This window comes from Tyto alba, unplaced genomic scaffold, assembly GCF_018691265.1.
Source record: "Tyto alba isolate M040663 unplaced genomic scaffold, T.alba_DEE_v4.0 Super-Scaffold_46, whole genome shotgun sequence".
In the NCBI taxonomy this organism is placed as follows: domain Eukaryota; kingdom Metazoa; phylum Chordata; class Aves; order Strigiformes; family Tytonidae; genus Tyto; species Tyto alba.
In genome coordinates, this window is record NW_024881322.1 from 1,211,086 (window position 1) to 1,221,490 (window position 10,405).

A 10,405-nucleotide genomic window follows, 5' to 3' on the forward strand; every position below is an offset into this window, starting at 1 on the left:
CTCATTTTTGTAACCTTGCCATGCAGTTGCTCATTTTTTTAAAAACTCAGATTATCCTACAGCAGCGAACAGAACACATTAAACCATAGAAATCTTTTATGTCTACACAACAGTGTTTATCAGCCCGACATGTAATTCCCAATAAAATCAGGCTGTTCTGACAAGATTTGTTTTTTTTAATAGCATCATATTGACTGTCATGAAATTATATTCACACTTTTTATCTCTATTTACATCTTTATTAATTAAACCTTGTTTCAGCTTTTCTGTTACTTTACAAGGGACATAGGTCAGGCTAGCAAGGTGACTGCCTATATTAACCCATTTTTCCTTTTTATTGTGATTGGCTGTATCTCTTGGTGCAAGTTACCCCAGCCTGAGCTTTTATAAACACTCATCTTAAAGAGATGGTAGGAGCTTCCTTGCTTTCCAGTGGATTGGAAAATGTTTAAGGTGGCATAGGCAATATTACCTGCTTTTCTCTGAGAACAGAACAGAAATATCTACTGATGACTTCTTTTCTATATTGCAGTTATGAATGGTCTTGTTTTCGCTTTGTAAAGTGGTCTTTTTTAATTTCTTTTGCTTGCACTATGGCTCAAAAAGTCCTTCTTGTCCTAAACCTGATAGATATTTTTTCTGTAATTTCTTCACCTTCCTTCATATGTTTTCTACAATGCTGAAATTCTAACTGATAGCTGTTGTTTTCCCCTCCTTAATGCTGTTACATAACGCTGACTCTGTGGTTTACATTTACTTCTGTATTACATTAGTAGGTTTGAAGCAGGCAACCATTACATCTGTAGAATAACAGCAAGCCATAGGGGGTGAAAAGAAGCTTAGCAGCACTTCCTCTGTCACAGCCTGAGAGAAAAGAGCATCTTGAACCACTACTGGCACTCCAATCTTTGGCTTTGCTGGCCGACTCAAGCCATGTAGAGCACCCAACACCAGTCTACCCCTAAGAGGACCAGTGCCCTCAGAGCAGGAGGTTTCAGACTTAATATATCATAAGTAGGGAAAACTTCTGGATTAAAAATGTTGGTTTAGTCTCCCTGTAGCCCTAAACTGCTATGACTCTACTGAAGACATTGGGGTCAACTTTTCAAGGTTTCTTTCTTGAGAAAATTAAAATATTATAAGGATCTTAGAGCCTGGAGGCTTGAGCATTTGCCTGTTGAGGTTAGGAGTTAGTGTAGTGGTTGAAAGTTTTGGGTGGTAACTGAGCAAGCTGTGCAGAGCTGCCTACATCTATCGTGACGGAGCAGCTGGTAAACAGGATCACAGAGTGGTGGTGGGAAGGTGAGGAGGTCTCTAGTCCAAGCCCATGCTCAAAGCAAGGTCAGCTTTGAACTCAGACCAGGTTGCTCGAGGATTTATCCAGCTGGGTCTTGAAAAGCATCCCAGGATGGAGACTGACCGCACAACCTCTCTGGGCAGCCTGATCTGGTGTCTGACTGTCCTTGCAATGAAAAAAGTTTTTCCTTATATCTAGCTGGAAACCGACTGTCTGTCGTCCACCTGCTATGTCCCACTATGAACATCCTGGCTCCATCTTTTCAGTGGCCTCCTTGTAGGCATCAGACATCTGCTGTTAAGTCCCTCCAAAGCCATCACTTCTGTTGGAAGAAGCCTCCTGTCCCTCAGCCTCTCCTCACAGGGCAAGAGCTCCTGCCCTCGTCATCTTGGAGGCCCTCTGCTCAACTTCCTCTAGATCCTTGTTGTCTTTCTTGCATTGCGGGGGGCCAAAGCTGGACACGTTACTCTAGATGGGGTCTAGCAAGTGCTGAGTAGATGTTTTCTTCAGCTAACTGCTCTCTTTCAGCCACAACGTTTTTCCTCCACAGCTTCTCCAGGTCCCTTAAATGAGTTGCTTGTACCCTGCCTCCATTTTCTGTGTCACTGCCACTTCAGTACAATGATTTGTTGCCCTGCTTTTGAAACTCACGCAGCTCTGCCTTGCAGCCTTCCTGAGTAATCAGCATTCAGAAATAATAGCTATATTTTGAACAGATGAGAACAGGTCTGGTTTTGCTAATGCCGACTGCTGTGGCAGACTATACTGCGGAAACCAAAGAATATCAAAAAGCTCTCCTGTCCCTTCCCAGAGCAGAGAGTAACAACAGTGGATCGGTTTCCTACAGCAGCAGCCATGGGGGACATTTCTGTGCTAAGAAAATATGCCCTCTCTTCCCAACCTACAGCAATATGTACCAAGGAAAGCCTCTCAGCTCTGCCTTGTTATTTATTCTGCCGGCATGGTCCCTCGGTGCAGTGGCTGCCGCCAAAGGCAGACTCAGCATGAGGCATTGCCAGAGAATGTTAAAAGCAGAAAGGGTCCCAGAAGCCACACAAACGGATGCAAAAATGTACATTCTCTTCCCGCTCCAGAAAAAAGCAGCGACTGATAGCTGCTCACAGACTTCATGGAGTATTTAGGCTAAAGAGCCCTGAGAAGTCAGGGGAATAATTCAAGGTGTTGTGAAAATGGGTGTGATTCCATATACAGAATATGGAACGTTTCATTTTACGGGGTTTGTCTGCATCACTCGTTACAACAGTCAAGTAGCTCTCTGCAAGACCAGACTTGACTTTTAGGCAAGAAGAAAAAAACCTCCTGTCATGGCTTCAAGTTTGGTGAGCTCTGGCGCACAAAGGCACAAGTAAGTGTGCCCAGTGTGCTGTAAAACCAGTAACTGATACAGGAACTGGGTATCCCTGCAAGCTCACGGAGAGAATGAGATGTATCCTGTTCAACAACTAAAACTAGACAAACATCTAATGTCGTTTCAAACTTCTGTTTGTTCTTATAATTTCAAATTTCTGTAACTTACTTCTTCCGCGTGCTGTCACGCCCCTTTCTCACCCCTGCACGTCTGCTCTGTCTTTCTTTCCCAGACGGTGATCCTGGATGTCACACTGCTTCGCCAGGGCCTCTCAGATTCTTCCTGGTTGGGTCCATCTTGGGTCTCTCCACCTGTGTGCTCTGATTCAAGAGCCACAGAGCAGACAAGGTTGAAATTCAACAGTTCTGTGGGAAACTGCGCAAAGGCAGAGGTTTTTGTGTCCTTAGCAGCATAATTTTGAATAGGGAAGAGGAAAGGTTTCCAAGAGAGAAATGGTGATCAATTATGACGCTTAACAGTGAGAGGCAAATCTTGACCATGTTGGGGTATACGTGGGATAGGTGCAATGAACACGGGAAAAAAGAACCCTTGTGATCAGAATCTGCAAAATAGTCTGATGTGCAACTAGAAGGACAAGCAAAAGCTTAGGGATCTTACTTCTCATGAGCATGTTTTTCCCATCCTGCAGCTGAATCGCTTGCAGCTGCCCTCCGAGACATTTCATAAATTTGCAAAATCCTTAGGCCCCAAAGCCCAAACACCCAAATAAATAACTCATTCGATTGTTTTGCAAAACCAGCACCATACATTCTGTGATCTATAATACTCAGTGAAATAAAACACATCAAAAAAAAAAAAAAAAAAAAAAAAAGCTGGTGACACTGACTAGGGTGCTGCATTTAGAGTTTGCACACTTTTAATACCATGGTTAAAGAGAAGAGCCCTTTTTTGCATATAGGTTTATTGAGATAAATCTGACTTTTTCTCCTCTGAAGGAAGAAAAACTGGGAAGAATCAGTCACTGAAAAGAATATGTAAATCTGGTCAGCACACTGCCAGCCTAGGAAGGCATTTCATTTTAATCACTGAAACAGAGATATGGACAGTTGTAGGACTAGACTTAATGTTCACCAAGTCCTCTTCTAAACTGGGAACATGAAGAGGAATTTAGACCTGATTCTCACTTGCTTGTACCAGTAATGGTGTATTTCAAGGAAATACTTTGTCATGGGCACAGTGAGGTGAGAAAGTCTGCACAAATGAAACGGCCTTTTATGTTTTAAGAGTTCATAGGTCTAGTCCATACAACGCAGTGGGTGAGGAAGGTCGTTCTAGCTCGGGGAGATATTGCTCCCATCACACTATTGCTCCTCGGATGTTACCAACTTCTGGATTACAGCAGCGTGCAGTGGTTATGCCAACAGCTGGGAAAAAAACATCTGCCTCAAACACGCATGGTTTGAATAGATGAGACAGGTGATAAACAGTGGGAGACTGTGACCCTCATGTTACAGCTGCTGGTCCAGAGAGGTGGAGTGAATACACTCGCCAAAGGTTATGATGAGGAATCAGCAGCAGGACCAGGAGCCGACTTATAGAGGGGGGTTTATTCTCCTTGAAACAGTCAGTGGAAGGACATCTTTCTCTCTGGTGAATTTTTCTGAGCATGCTTTGATTTTTTAAAAGGTGGTGAAACAAAATCAAAGAACATGCTCATTACTGATGTTTGTCCAGAAAGTTTCTATCAACATCAGACTCTTTTCATCTGTACGATTCCAGTTTCAATGATCCATTTGCATCGCATTGGGGAGGTCCTAATCATGCATCATTTGCAATATGAACCATCTGTTTTACTCAAAACAGAGATAACAGACAGTGCAGTCTCAACACTGAAGGGATTTATTTTTTAATCTTTGTGCACATTTGTCAAAATAATTTGCCTTTGAATTTGGAGCTTTAAAAAACTGTCAGACCAAACACTGGTCTGCAAAGATCACAGTTATTTAATTTAAAATGTATAAAATGTCAAAGTTGGCTTAACACTTACATAGGAAGGAAATATCACTAAGTCTTCACCCCTGTCTTGAGAATGTATTGGTTTATATGAATCGCACTGGAATGAAAACAATCTTTTCAGTCCTGAGGAATTACAAATTAAAATGAATGAAGGTATATTTACCTTTGATAGCACATACAAAACCATATACAATCTCTAGTTTAATGCTTACTGAAACTGCTTTATGGTCCATTCTCAAGATTTCATGTCAGACAGAACAATAGCTTTCTTTTCAGCTTCAGTAGTGTATTTATATATTCACATCTACAGTAGTTATTCCATCTCAGCAGAGAAGTAGCCAATTTTACCCTAATTAAAGCCTCATTATGCCATCTTAATAGTAACACATAGCTCTCTTCCACCTTAAAACACTTGCTAAATTTTAACAGTGCCCAAGGCCACCCCATAAATCAGTAGTAGCAGTACAATTAGTACTGGGGATTTCTTGGCTCTTAGGTCTCCATTCAATTGCTAAACCAGCCCTCAGTCTTTCTCCTTGCCCACTCCTTTTGGTCTATATCAAGCTTTGTAGGTCATAAATACATGTAGTGTCAAATCAGGTACCCTTTATCACAGCCTGCCCACTCACTCAACAAGAAAAATATGCAGAAAAGAAAATGAATGAATGTTCCTTGTCAATGAATAAACCATTGTGTATTCACCAAGAGGGATAATATGATTCACTTATCCCTTGAGGGTTCATGAGCTCTTCTCTTCCCCTTTCTGGAAATACATTCCTTATGCTGTTCTGTCAATATAAAAGAGGCAAAACCAAAAGGCTGGTTATATTTTTAAAAAGGTACCAATATTGCTATTTAATATCCAAGCATCAGCCTCGTAGATAGGTTTGAAGTGTAAAGTAAGCAGTTTCTTAACACCAGTGGAGAGACTTCCACCGTGATGTTAAAGTGAGATCTTCATGAGCATAAGCTTGGACCTGGTTAAGCTGGCACACAGTATAGCAGGGCGGCTGCATCCCTCCTACTATGTTGGTACCAGACAGTAAGTCAAGGGATGGGAAGAACCACTTGTGTCTTCTCTCTCTGCACCCAAACAGGCACAACCAGACATATATTCAGTGGTATTAACTCCCAAGTTTTTAAACCCTCCAGCAATGGAGACTCCACCACATTCCTTGGGGGGGTTGTTCCAGTCAATGATTGTTCTTGCCGTAAAAAATTTCTTTCGCATGTTGAGATAAAACTTCTTTCAGTGCAAATTGCCCCTTTTCTTCTCTAAGTGACTCCTTGTCAAGAGAGAGCCCCCGCTCTCTTTGTAGACACCCTTTAAGTACTGGAATAGTGTGATGGAGATGAGGTCCTCCTCAAGCCTTCTCTCTTCCAGGGAGAAAAGACCTAACTTGGTCAGTTTTTCCTCATAGGGCAGGTTCTCCAGACCTTTGATGGCCTTGGATCTCCTTTGGACCCTCTCCAGTCTGTGTCTCTCTTGCACCTGAGGGACCAGAGTGGGACACAGTACTCCAGGAGCAGCCTGAGAAGCCCTGAAGAGAGTGGGACAATCATGTCTCTATCTCTGCTAGTAACGTTCCTGCGGAGGCAGCCCAGGATCCGATTTACCTGTGTGGCTGCAGTGGCACAATGCTGACTCTTGTTCAGCTTGTTGTCCACCAAGACCCCCACAGGAGAATCTCTACTGCCGCGCCAGTCAACATTTCCTAGCATCTCCTGCCAGGTCCAACCGCCTGCCCTGACTCTAATAATGTGCAAATATTCCTGTAGTCCCATCTTAAAATAGTTTTAGGTGCTCTTCCTCAGCCTCACTTTCAAATCTTGACAGTAGGCAGATGCTTATTTCTCAATCCGTTTCATATTAAATAAAACCCCGTCAGCATCTCACTTCTGCCATCATCTCAGTCAAAGCTGTCTTTTGTCTGACTACATTTTTCTTTCCAAAAGCCTTGGTGAATTCCAGGGGAGGAAATGCTCTCATTGTCTGCATTGGGATTTTGTATGGCATCGAAACAAACAACTGTTCTTTTGTGTGCAGTGACACATCCATGCCAAATTTCTCTGCTTCATCTCCACAGACCTCCTTGGTTCTCAAATGACCCGTAATCTGTGAGGCAGGAGGAAAGGGGCTGAAATCCCTGGTACAGCAAGCCTCTTCTGAACCCCACAGATTGCAGCAACCTGCCTGTGTAATCTGAAGCTGTCACTGGTACATGGAGAAAAGAAGCTTAGTTTAGAAGTTAGCGTCTGGAAATGTTCAACTCATCAGATTTAGCAGGCCTTCAGCCACCTTCCAGATCTGGTTCAAAGTGTTGCCTTGAATCAAAGTATGTTGATAACTGATCCAACATTCAACGTTTTTCCTGAACCATATATTATTTTAAGTCAAAAAAAATATATTTTTTTTTTTCCCAGAGACACTGAAAAGAGACAAAAAGTCACCTACCTTCTGGCTCTTTTCTTTTTTTTTGTTTGTATTTTGAGGGTGGGGGTTGGTGGTTTTTTTCTTCGTTATCCATTTGTGTGGCTCTAAGAAAGATTTGTTTCCACACAGGGAGAAACTTTTTCCTCCTCTAGTTAACAGCTGAAGAAGTGCACTACCTTCTAGGTTGCTTTCTTTCAATTCAATAAAAAGGATTTCCTAAAATATGATGTAAAAATCTTATGGTTATCTCATATGGAAATTAGTCTGATAGTTTTTCAGACCAAGATAAATGACTGGGAAGAGATACAAAGGAGTGGGGAGAGAGCTCACATTTATGCCACATACCTGAAAAAAGTTTACTCTTTTGACTGAAGTTAAATCTGCATTTTTCTACAGGGCTGCCTCGAGCATAACCATCATAAAGAGCTTAAAACACGTTGTAGCTTATGGGTATTTCTGTACTGTTGTCAGAATAAAGGTAACCCTGATGTCATGAAATGCCAGTAACACTATGTCCAATGTAATGTAGATAAGCTAAAAGCAATGTAACCTTTAAAAAAAAATAAAGCTGCTATTTAGCTACCGCACATATTAGCTATCCAGCACCCCAGGCTAGAAAAGTGGATGATGCAAGTGTCTAACCTTTAGTGCAAATGTATTTGCATGGGAAGTACCCAAGCTTTGGGACCTGTGACTTCCTAACCAAACTCACGTTCTAGGGCTGAACAACATGGGATGAGACATTTTTCAAATCACAGGGAGGAAAAAAAGAAGGGGTTTTGGGTAGAGAATGTGAGACACAGACAAATCATCTAGCAGGGGAGAGGGAGAGTGATTTAGTCACTGCCAAATGAGAATGGGAGACACGCAAGGGGCTGACACAAAGCACGACAGTTCAGAAATAGAAGGGAAAGTATGTTACATCCATGTAGACCTAGTCGGGCACCATGGACCCAAGGTTTTTAAACAGCCTGTGAGTTCACATCCCCCCTTTCTAATGCCCAGTCAGCTGCAAATATAAGATTGTAGGTTAAATGAATACAATTGTAAATGACAGCATTTAGCTCTCTAATTACCTGCTGGTCCCTGTAATTTATTGGACCTGCAAATCTATCTCCAGGAAGGTGGGAACAGTTCAATTACTTCTCAAACAAAGGCAAACTTGGCAGGCACAGCTCTGTAGCTACAGGTGCTGAAAGTGTTCTCCAGCATATTATATGAGGTGTTTCATTCAGGTAATACCTTGCCTGGGGGTTCCTGGTTGGACTCTGAGCTGGAATTAGGATGTACTGCTCTGCTCCATATTCACACAGAACATATGCTTGCTTCAGCTTTTAAAAACAACCTTTTAACCAAAGAAGCATGCAAGATATTGCGTGCTTGTTTCACTTGAATATTTATGCACGCTACTTTTTCTGAGTCTGAGCAGAAGGCAACAGCCTATAATTAGTATGGCCTGGTGAGGGATCCATAAATTATGTTAAGTATTCTTTTTGTTTTCCAGGCGATTGTGTGACTTTGGGTTTTCTTTAGCAGGAGAAGAGCACATGATTCTAGTAAACAATATTAATGATGGACTCGGCCCCGCTCTCCACTAGCAAGAGATATTCCCCCTAAGACAAGGGCAGCTATGCCAAAGTGAGGCTGTGATTGTCGCTGGCAAGTCAATCATCTTTGGGCTTTAATGTGCTTCTTTACAGGAGTGAAAAGCTGAAAATATGAAAATAGAAAGTCTCTGCAGCCCGGTGGGATATAGGCAATGGCTGTTGTGCAACTCATTTAAGTGCCTGGAGGTGCCTTCCAGATCCTCTCTTGCCAGCACCGTGAGGAGTTTATAGGGGAGAGGAAGCTAATTCCCACAGTGGCACGTAGAGGTGTGGAGCAGCATTACGCACGCTTAACTGCATTATATACTACTTTCCTGAGGTGATAATCCTCACACTATGCATGTGCATAAATAGGTATTTGTTTTTAGCACAGCCTCCTTCTCAGAAAGCTATTTGGAACCTCCTTTCAAATAATTTTCTTAGCAGCAATATCTTTTCCTTTGATATAACGATGAATGTCCATGCAAGTACAATGCAAGCCAAACAGGGGAATCTCTCCATGGGTAGAGTTGCTGAGTGCTCAGTCTAGGCCAGCTACAGTAATACCAGCACATCCCTAAGCAGATGGAAAGTACCTGGCAATGCACACAACCTATGATAACCATAAACTGCAGATTACCGCCCTCTATGCCCTCTTTATTGACTATGTATACATTGGTGGCTCTCCCAAAAAAGCCTGAAGCAACCTGACACACAATTTAGGAGCCCACCATCTCCACTGCAGACCATCATTCCCGATGTACACAACCTGCAAGGCTTGACCTGTTCGCCACTGCAGTAAAACATGTCATTGATATGAAAAACAGGGGAGTTTTGTAAGACCTTCCATCTTATGTGTTCATAGTACTTGGGACAATAGTTTGGAAAAACTTCATTGCCGCCACTCTTAAAATGATTAGTTCAGTTATTTACAAGTTTTAAGCAGTCTTTTCTCCTGTGCCTTTGTCATTAACTGTTCCTTACATATCATTCGCCTCACATAACTTTATGTTACTTTTGGCAGGTGCCCAGCTGATAGTGGCTCAAGACTTCCTCTGTAATTCATGGAAAGAAATAAAGATTTAATAATCCACATACGGAGCTGTGTGGAGGAGCTCGGGCGCCCATCCGAGAGAGGTAAAGATGTTCCAGCTATCCTGCTGCAAGGCACTGAGGGCCAGAAACACCAAACCTGCAGACACCCTCCCCTTCCCTGCCCACGCCTTTGAAGCCTGCCCGGGCCAGGGGCCAGCTGAGCTCCCTGGCACTGGGGACGGGACAATGTCACCGGAGCAGCCGGGATGCAGCGCCCAGTTCCAGCCCGTGGTGGGGGATGTCGGCTGCCCCCGGGCACGGCCTCTCCTTCCAGCCTGCCCAGTGCCAGGCTCCGGCAGGTTAGTGTATTTCCCATCCTGGGTCCCAGAAGGAGATGCTACACACTGCCCCGGTGCATTCCCGCGACAGATCAACCCAGCGTGGGTTTGGTTTTTCTTCCTCTTCCAGTCTGCTGTGCAGAGTTACTGGGTGCTGGTGCGGTGCCTGAATCGTGCCCCCGATCCTGTGCGGTGCCAATATTGGAGGGGGCCACGAAGCCTCACTGAAGCCGGTGGAAGCAGGATGTGTGTTTCCCTGAAAAAAGGCCAGCCGAGTAAAAGACATCACACTACGGCCCCGTTAGGATGACTGCATACCGTTACGGTGACCAAAGACCTTCTGTCCCCCGATCCCAGCGATGAGCACCT